This window comes from Cynocephalus volans, chromosome Y (genome assembly GCF_027409185.1).
Source record: "Cynocephalus volans isolate mCynVol1 chromosome Y, mCynVol1.pri, whole genome shotgun sequence".
In the NCBI taxonomy this organism is placed as follows: domain Eukaryota; kingdom Metazoa; phylum Chordata; class Mammalia; order Dermoptera; family Cynocephalidae; genus Cynocephalus; species Cynocephalus volans.
In genome coordinates, this window is record NC_084479.1 from 2,412,769 (window position 1) to 2,422,934 (window position 10,166).

The window sequence follows — 10,166 nt, forward strand, 5'->3', positions numbered from 1 at the left end:
ACAAAGTGGGAGTGAATTTTATGGAAAAGTGGCACATAAAACTATAGGTCTATAAATGGCCATCATAAGCTCGCCAAGTAAAAGGCATAAATTCCAAGTCATATGATATGAAGAAAATGAGCTGAAATTGCTGTTATTTTCACTGGCAGGCAAACACAGATGAGCAAAATCCTTATTCTTCTGAACAGACAGGAATCCGAATGCTATCCCACAGTGACTTTGTGTCCTACATTCAAGGGAGCAAAACAGAGTCCTAGTTCAGCAATGTGACTTCTGATCTCAGAGATTTGATGTGAATACAATAATAATGGTTTTCTGTGGTACCGTTAGCCTGGAAATCCAGTATACATGATTGGCAGTGTCATACAACTTTTCCCGTGGTCCTCAGGGGCAAATTTAAGGCAAACACTGTTACAATCATGTTTGAAGCTAGATAAATTTAACAAGCAAAGGGTTATATGACTGCTACTTGGTAGTTTAAAGAATTGAGCTCATTTCGTGTCCATTCTTGTTCAATCACAAACCACAACAAAGCTGAATGATTTTAGCTTATGTAAAAGTTGTACTGATCTTGGTAAGATACAGAATTGCCCTAGCGTCATCTTAGAGAGGCACGTCTACAAAATGATTGTAAACTATTCCATCGTGTTATATTTTTTCTAAGGAAACTCTATTTCTTCTTTTAGAAATAGAATTTCCCCGTGGCTGTGAGAGAGTGTGGGTGCATCTGGGTGCAGTTAGAGAGAAAGGGAAGGCGAGATGAGGTGGTGGGCCATTTGGGTAATGCAGGGTTTGTTACTAGGTTTTGGGTTTTCAAAAACAGAAAGCCAATTTTTTTCATGTCATCAGAAATATCGAGCTCTTGGGAATGGACCCAAGCTAGTCAAACACCTAAAAAACTGAGGGATAACACGGAACACAAATGTAAGCACTGACTTTATTCAGGGCTGGCGTGTTGGTGTCAGCCACCTTGAAGCCTTCTGTCCTGGTATCCAGACATTTGGGAATTTGGCTTAGAAATGAGAAGACTGGGTGGATAGCAAAAAACTAGAATTCGGCTGATAGATGGTACCAAGGGCTACTCTGTCCAGGCCATGGTGACTCCTTATGAATCACACAACTGTCTCAGTGATATTTATCTCTACAAAATAGAATATTCATATTTCTCAGGGTCAGGACATGCCTCTCTCCTAGATTAACACATTTTTCTAGACCCACGTAGACCAACATTATCTCACCTGTAAGAAAAAAAAAGCTTTTCTTTAGAAAAAAATATAACACAATGAAATAGTTTACAATAACTTTCTAGGCTTCCTTCTCTAAGATGATGCTAGTGTAATTCTGGATCTTACCAAGATCAGGGATAACTTGCTCTCCTTGACAGTCCTAATTATCTCATTGGTTTGTGAAAATGTTTGGATGGATATTTAAAGCTCCCAAGAGGCAGGCAAACACAGGAGAAGTTTTTCTACAGTTTCTTTTATTTTTCTTATGAGAGTATAGAGTAATAATCACATATTAATCACACTGGGCTCTTTATCTCCCTATTGGTGAGATTTTTCTTTATCTTTTCAATGTTGGAGCAGAGGGTGCCCATTTGGAGATGGAGGGCTGGACGAATGGCTGGCATGACCCAGTGACTTTGTTTCACCTGAGGTAGAAATGATGGGAATTGGTGGTATCTGCCTATGACTACTTTCCTCATTTGGAAGCACTGAACGGCTGGCCTCCTACTCCCTTTCTCTAATAACATAGTTTAGATAGCAAGTCATAACTTGGGGACAGAGGAAGCTTTATCTCCGTAATTCTATACTCCTATCTACAGATCTCTTTCCTTTCTGTAGACTGTCTAAATTACATTTTGGGTTGAAGTAAGAGTCTTGCAGCACCTCGCAATAATAAAGTATCCCTTAAATAAAAGTATCCCTTCTTTCCAGGAAGAAGGAAAAATTGACACACTGCCAGCGACCCGAGGGCTCCATGCCTGTTAATCTCTAGATTAGCCAATGATTTTCTATAGCAGCATGGTGTTCGTGGAGGGCTGGATGTCTATATCAGACTTTCATCTCGCATTTACACACATGCTCCTGGCTTTCTAATTTCATCCATGGTATATGAATGTTGCCTGTTTAACGTCCTGAAGGTAATCTTATTTCCCTTAGAAGGCAAAAGTGGTTAATACTCATTAGATTTACAACATGCTTCCCTATATTTCCCCACTTCCTTCAAAGAGAAGTGGAGGCCATCTGACAACTTATACTGAATAAATTCTGCATGGAAATGGCATGTGTCACTTATGAGCTGAGGAATTGAAGAGCTGCTGTGCTTTCTCTATCCCCCTCTTTCCCCACCATGGCAACCTGGGAATTTACATATTGTGATGGCAGCCTCAGCAGATGGAGGAAGCTTCAGTCCTTGAGTCACCAGATGCAGGCGAGCTCTTGCCAACTTGCACCAGATTTCCTGTAAGTGAGAAACAAACATGTTGTGCGAAGCCTTTGTGATTTTTGTTACTGTAGCATAACCAATCCTGTGCTGACTACAACTTATTTCCACATTTTTGTAAAAATACACACTGCCTTCTCTGTGAATGGATTACAAATCTATTAAAGACAAGGAGATCTCAGACTCAATATCTGAAGTATCAGAATAGACTAGGTGGAGAAACATTCTGGTTAGTCTCCTTTAGGACATGAACTAAATAAAAACAAACAAGCAAATACAATCCCAAGTTTTCTGCTCAAACAGTCTCCTCTTCCAAACTACCCAGAATCCCAGAAGTTATGTAATTTGTCAATGCAGAACTGTGGAGCACTGTCCCTTCAAGAATATTATTTACAAGAGGGGTCAGAGTTAGCCTAAAGACAGTGTTGAGGAGTATCTTTGGTAGGGGTGGAAATGGAGGGCTTTATGGAAAATTGTGCATTCACCAAAGTTTTCTGTATTATTGTCCTTTTATCTTGTGGCATTTGTTCTTTAGGTACTGGGCTAGATCTGATTATCTCATAGGAAGACTATGTGCGCACACACACACACAAATCATTCTGGAGGGTATTAAATATTTTGAAAAAACAACAAACCAATAATCATGGGAAAAATCAGAAATTGGTTGGGCTTCCTTACATTTTGGGGGACTCAGTATTGTTTTTATTTAGGTTGACATTGGGAAGGGAGTTGAATGTGGATAAGTTTCCACATCTTTCAGAGCTAAAGCTCTTCATAAGACCCTGCTCAGATATTTCTTCTGAGTTCTATCGTATATCCAATTCTTCTCAAATAGCTGCTAGCAGTCATTAAGTTCAAATTAAGCATTTTTTTTTTGTAATAGGAGATATTTACATTTTAGAAAAGTAGGGATGCATTTGTAAGAGATAATGGCAGGGTCTGACTATTTTCCTCTCTTTCTAGGGCATACAGCTTGAATACATTTCCCAGAATTCCTTACAGTTAAGTAGTGAATGTGTTTTATGCTATCTCCAGGCCTGGCCCATCAACAGTCTCCATGTGATTCTCTATATTCTTTCTCTTTCCCTGAGGGATGACCTAAAGCAGATCATTTAGTGGAGACAGCCCCCAGGGATTTGGAGCCATTTGGATGGAAGGAGCCTGGGTCCTTGAATGACTGTGTGGAGCAGAGCCTACAAGATGGCCTGCATTGAACTGTGATATGTGTAAGAAATAAGCCTTTAAAGTGTGAGACCACTGAGGTTTGGGAGGTGTTTGTTGGCTGGATTAGTTAACCTGCCCTGACTCATACAGACCTCTTAGCCAATCACAGTTTATTCCTTTCTAAGAGATGTGCACTGTATGAAGCAATTCTTTATGTACCCTAATACCTCTGTAAAGCTCAAGGGTTTGAGGGTAACCACAAAGCATTACCACCTTCGTGAAGAATTTCCAGATCCATCCTTCCAAAGGTAGTATTATTTCCTCTTTTATGACAACATGGTAACAAATGTTTACCTCTCTTATGTAACCTGTCACACAGTACTGAAATTATTATTTTTTTTCTTTTCTCCTTTTTTTTTTTGTCTTTTTCATGACTGGTACTCAGCCAGTGAGTGCACCGGCCATTCCTATATAGGATCCGAACCAGCGGGGGGAGCGTCGCCGCGCCCTCAGCACCATATTCTCCTGAGTGCGCATGGGCTCGGCCCGTACTGAAAGTATTTTAATGGTGTAACTTGACAACCTTAGACGAAAAGAAGGATTTGGTCCATATTAGGAAGTGGGGTAGATAGTCTCCAAAGATGGTCACTATCAATTCCTCTCTTGCACGTGCATGTTTCTCCACCCATCAACGGATAATTTGTTTCCCCTCCTCTGGTGTCTAGACTGGCCTTATGACTTGCTTTGACCAATAAAATGTGGAGAATATGATATTCTGGGACTTTTTAGCCCAGGCTTTAAGAGGAATGGCTGTTTTGACATCCTCCCTCTTAGAAGCCAGCTGCCATATAAGAATTCTGACTATCCTGAGACCACCATGCTATGAGAGAGCCCAAGCCTATTAGGGGAGAACCCACATGGATAAGCACTTAGGCACCAAATGTAAGTGTAACATTTTTGCACATTTCTGCTCAGCACTGATGCTAGCTGAATACAGCTGGGTGGTTGACTCCTAATACCAAATGGATCAGGAGTATCTTCCAGCTGAATCAACTCACAGAATCACAAAAATGCCCCCTAATTGTTGCTGGCTTAAGCCACTAAGTTTTGGAGTAGTTTGTCACACAGCAAGAGATAATTGAATCAGGAGGAATCGTAGGTGTGAAGTTCTGATTGGTTAAGGAAAGAACTGTAAAGTCTCCCTTGGGATTGTTCATTGTTTTGTTTTAAGTCATGAAATAGAAACATGGCTTTCAAAGAAGTCTGAGAAAGACTATTATTCTCAGGGGCATGCAGTGGTCAGAAACCACTACCTGTAGGTAAATCTCAATCAAGTTGCATTTAAAACACTGTTTGTATTGCTCTTAGAAAGTGTTCTTTTCTTGAGAAATAATTTAACACTCATTATAGACAACGTGATGACCTGTAGGTACAACTAGCAGAGATGGCCCTGCGCTAGGAAGAATAGATGTGAAATGGAGCACACCTGGACAGAAAGAAACCCAGTGAAGACAAAATATGCAAGGGCTGTTGCTTACCTGTTTTGCCCCACACTCTGGGTATACCTATTTTGATTTCAATAGACAGGTAAAGATCATTCACTTCATATGTCGATGTATAACATAGACAGCGGGGTTCTTTAACCTGGGATTTTTGAAGATAACAAAAGGATTAGCTGAGAAAAGATGAACTGTGCCGTGGAAAGAGAACCACACCCATTTTAATATTAAGTTGACTAAATATTTACTACAAATTCCAAGGAATATACTGTGGGGTTCTATAATAACTTCCAGTTACTTCTTAAGGAGCTGATAAGAGCATTTGAATTGTTTGTTTGACCAAGGGACCCAGCGTGTTGGATTCAGCGTTTGCTTATCACCTACCCATCCCTCCATTTCTAAACTACATATAGAAGCACTTGCTGTTTGCCTGATGCTGCATATATCGCTGGGAATATTAACAAACAGGTAATATTACCAGAGTGGTTTTCATGTGGGAGCCCATTGCACATCAGTCTGCTGCTCTTCTGACTGAGCCCCAAATGGGTCTTGACCCATTCCATTCTGTATCGGGCATGGATGCTTTCTTGTCTGAAGACCCAGTCTATTATTTATAGAATCCCATTATTTGCTCCTGTGATTGAACAAAGTTTTCTTGAAGTACAGAATCTTTATCGCTGCATTAAGGTTGTTTGATGTCTCTACTATGCCCTGACGAATGCTGGCAGCCTTATTCACTCCTTAATCTGGTGTAATACAACATTAAATGAGACATTTCTTCTTTCCCATTTCAGCTGAGGCCTCAACACTGAGAATATGTAGCAAGTTCCCACATTCTAGAGAGAGAACTATATCAGGTATTTTGGGTAAAATAGGGTATTATGTTTGTCCAGGGGCCTTTAGCCTGTCACTAACCTCAAAAGTGTGTGAAGGAGGCTGAAGGTGGAATGAAGAAACTGAAGAGGCTGAGTGGTGGGTGGAACTTACCTCTACCCCACAACCACATCTGGATGCTTGATTGGAGGTAGAAACACATCATCCAGCTATAGCCATGGGACCAGAGTGAAAGTCCATGGAAAACCTGGGAAAGGATTCCCAGACTTCAGACGGCACACAGATTGCTGTCTGACACTTGCCTGCACATGTCTAAAGTCTGGAAATTGGCAATTTCTGTGAGGGAAGAGAAGAGAGAGGGTTGCCAGAGGAGTGGCTTGAAGTTTGAAGTTCGGCTCAGCAAAGAGGCAGATTTCTGATGGGTGGATTGAGTACTTAGGAAGGGACCCCTCTCAAGAAGACTGCCTGCCTAGGAGAGAGGGTCCAGGCAAAAGCATCCTGCAAGGGGGGATGAGGTGGCAGGTGGCTTCTGGAGACTGTAGCCCCAAAGCAAGGGAGGGAGAAGTGGGAAGTTACCAAAGGATGGCTGGTGCTGTGGTCTGAATGAAAAAGGCCCCCAAATTCATATGTTGCAACTTAATCATCAACGTGATAGTATTAAGAGATGGGGCCTTTAGGAGGTGATTAAATCGTGAGAGTGGAGCCTTCATAAATGGGATTAGTGCTTACAAAAGGGCTTGAGAGGGCAAGTCTTTTCCTCCCATCCCTTCCATCATGTGGGGACACAGTGTTCAAGGTGCCATCTTGGAAACAGAGACCCAGACCTCACCAGACACTGAACCTTGATCTTGAACTTCCAAGCCTCCAGAACTGTGAAAAATAAATTTCTGTTGTTCATAAATTACCCAGTCTCAGGTATATTGTCATAGCAGCACAAATGGAGTAAGACAGTGGGTCACTGAAATACACAGCAAGGCATCCTGTGAGAGAATGGGCCAGCTTTTGTGCACCTGCTATACCACCAGAATACAAGTACACCGTCAAGTAAGGCCTTTACCCTCCTGAACGCTTCTGCTTCGCTCCTACCCACCCTGGAGTAGCCAGAAGCAGCAGGGTAGGGGACTGAAAGTAGGAGAATAAAGTGGAGAAAAATTAAAGAAGCCAATCATGCCCCACCCCCTTCTACAAGCTTTTTAGTCTGAGTCAGGTGTATGCTTTGAGACCATTGTCATCGTTGAATTGGATGAGATATTTTAGCTTTGCTTTTAGGCTATACCGGGCTCCAGGATCTGCAGATTCATTGGTGGAAACCAATAAAGTTGTTTTTCACCATGGCCCCGGCCCCCAAGTGCAGCTTATTCAATATACAGATGGCACACAACTTAGGATGGCTCGACCTTACAATGGTGTGAAAGTGACATGCATTCAGTAGAAACTGTACTTAGGGTACCCATATGTCCATTTTGTTTTTCACTTTCAATACGGTATTCAATTACGTGGTATGTTCTACACTTTATTAAAAAACAGGCTTTGTGTTATATGATTTTGCTCAAATGTAGGCTAATGTAAGTGTTCTGAGTACATTCAAGATGGGCTAGGCTAAGCTATGATGTTTCGTATGTTATTTTCAACTTACGATGGGCTTATCAGGATGTAACTCCACGGTAAGTCAAGGAGCATCTGTCCTGGGTATATCAGGAATGGATTTTATGATGTTAATATTTTCTGTCTTAATCCAAGTGGTCTGTTAACCTCTGTTTGCTGGGTCATTTGCTGCAATTGGTATTTAACTGGAATAGAGATGGGAGATGTATAAATTCTTTCAGTGGAGAGAGTGGGCTAATTCTGAGTTAAAAATGGATTTAACTGTTTTCTATAAAAGTGGGCACAATGACTTAACCTTCTGGCATCCTTTAACATCCTTCTCTGAGTAAGGTAGGTGACAGGTTGCCTTTCTTTAGCCATTTCATTACCAATATTAAGGAGGTTTCATGGACCTGTAATAAAGGGCAGGATGTCTGATATCTCAGAAATGAAAAGAATTAGAGGAAACTGGATTACGTTGAGAATCCCATAGTGGAGATCAAGGCAACGAATTATTAGAACTTGAGCTAAGGCTGTGGCAGAGTGGAAAAATAATTAGGGATGGATTTAAAGGTAAAAATAGAGGCTTCTGGTCAAGATGGCAGAATAGACAGTCCCCAGGGTCACTCTCTCCCACAAACCAACCAATCTACAACTATATAAAAGCAACAACAGCCAAGCTGTGGCTGCTAGAGCTCAAGGGAAGAGGAGGAGAGACCTACGGAGTGCATGAAGGCGGGAGAAGCCACGACAAGAGTAAGAAAAAACCACTCTGACCATTTCGTGCTGCGGCCACTTTAAAGATGGAGCTGCTGAGTGCACGGAGCAGGAGCCGGCAAAAGCTGCAGCTGTGCCCTTCGGATGGAGTTGCTTGGAGGTGGCAGGGGAGAAGAGGGCCTTGGTGGCCCCAAAGAGAGCAGGACCACTTACGGTGTTTCTGTGGACCCACACAGGAGTGAGGAACCAGAACAACTGAAAAAAAAGGAGCCACTCAGAGGCCAGTGAGTCAGTGCAAGGGACCAGTGCAGGGCCTGTCCCATGGGAAGTGTTTGCAGCACTGGTGGTGGGGGAGACAGGCCCACCAGGGGAACACTGGGGCATAGCAAGGACAGCTGATCTGCCCCCCAATCAGCCTAGGACCACAGAGAGGAGACTGGTCAGGAATATAGGATTACAAGGAGTGTAGTTTGATGAAAAGACTCAGGACCAGATCAGAGTTTCTACACAAGCCAGGTGCACCCGGTCTCTGGAGAGGCAGAAGTACCTATAAGGTCAACCATTAAAACTGGACCTCCACAAAAAGACTTCCCTAGGGAATCAGCAGCACAGCAGCAATTTAGCTCAACAACACAGCTCAAGTACTGGTTCCCACAGGAAGTTCCTCCATTTTAGAATTAAACAAAGGATAAAAATTAGTTCTGGCCCAGGCATGGTACCAGGGACCAGACCCACCCCCCCAACCAGGCACACCACCAGTACCTTGGGGCCCACCCGGGCTCCTGAGGCCCAGAGCCGGGGACTGGAACCCCCCACAACAAGGCACACTGCCAAATATAAGGAGCATACCAAACACATCACCTCCATGTGGGTGGCCCACCACAGCCACCACAGTAACCAAGGCTGCTGTGAAAGCGGCTAAACACCACAACCACCACACTGATGGTCCACCAGCCACAGGAGTGCATTGACACAAGGAGAGTCACCAGCAGAGACCAAAGAAAAGAAGAGGATGTCTCTCGCCACAAAACCCATTCCAAGTGACAGAAGAAGCATCTGCTCTATGATAATATTGGGGGACCTGAACACGACTCTCAGCATTGAACAGATCTTGTAGGCAACAAACCAACAGAGGAACCATTAGTCTTTTAGAGGAAGAGAAGAAATCTAGGGTAACTAGAGAGGGGAGGGGGTAGGGAGAGGAGGATGAGGAGAGATTGGACAAGGGACATAAAGAATAAGTACAATTTGTAACAATATATATGCTAGCAATATTGATTTGATCAACATATGTCAACATTGAACCCCCAAGTATGTATAATCAATTATGATTCAATAAAAACTAAAATTAAAAATTAAAAAAATTTAAAAATTTAATTTTCCTATTCTTACACACCCCAGCTTTGCAAACATTATCAGCCAACCGCTCCACAAAACCAATTCCAGTAACTCATATTCTTATGTCATTGGTTTGCTTCATGGAAAATTTCCTGATTTTCATTTATTTCAGTAGTTTGGAATATGCCTCGGCACCTTCTTTAATTCTGGGTGGAGAGGTAAAGCAAGCCAACAGCAGTGAGACATAAAAAAGACCACGGAAAAGAGGAAAGACACAGAGGCGTGCTGGCTTTTTCCACTACACCATCAATGAAGACCTCGGCACTGACAATGGAGAGCCCCCGCAGAGTCCAGGCTGTCTGAACTAGCCATGGGTCTGCAGAGCTTTCTCCCACAAACCAATCACACAGCTCATGCGGGTGCAAGAAACAGCTTAGCTCTTGCTCTCCACCACTTCGTTGAGATTAACCCACAAGGTTTTATAACTCTGAAAATGAGACAAAAGTAGCACTTGTCCCCGAAGTGAAATGTCAGGGTGTTATTTTCACTGGTGCAAAAAAGGGACTGTGTCCACTAAAACCAATG

The 10,166-nt window shown here is 42.6% G+C and overlaps 1 long non-coding RNA gene across 1 annotated transcript; it reads right to left on the reverse strand.

The window, feature by feature from the left end:
• Window positions 1–2,287: 2,287 nt before the first annotated feature.
• LOC134368917 (uncharacterized) lies at window positions 2,288–6,184 on the reverse strand. The gene is made up of 3 exons (XR_010022566.1): window positions 6,096–6,184; window positions 5,148–5,253; window positions 2,288–2,463 (listed from the first exon to the last, which is right to left on the reverse strand). It is a non-coding gene; the product is annotated as an uncharacterized LOC134368917 (long non-coding RNA).
• Between the last annotated feature and the right edge of the window lie 3,982 nt (window positions 6,185–10,166).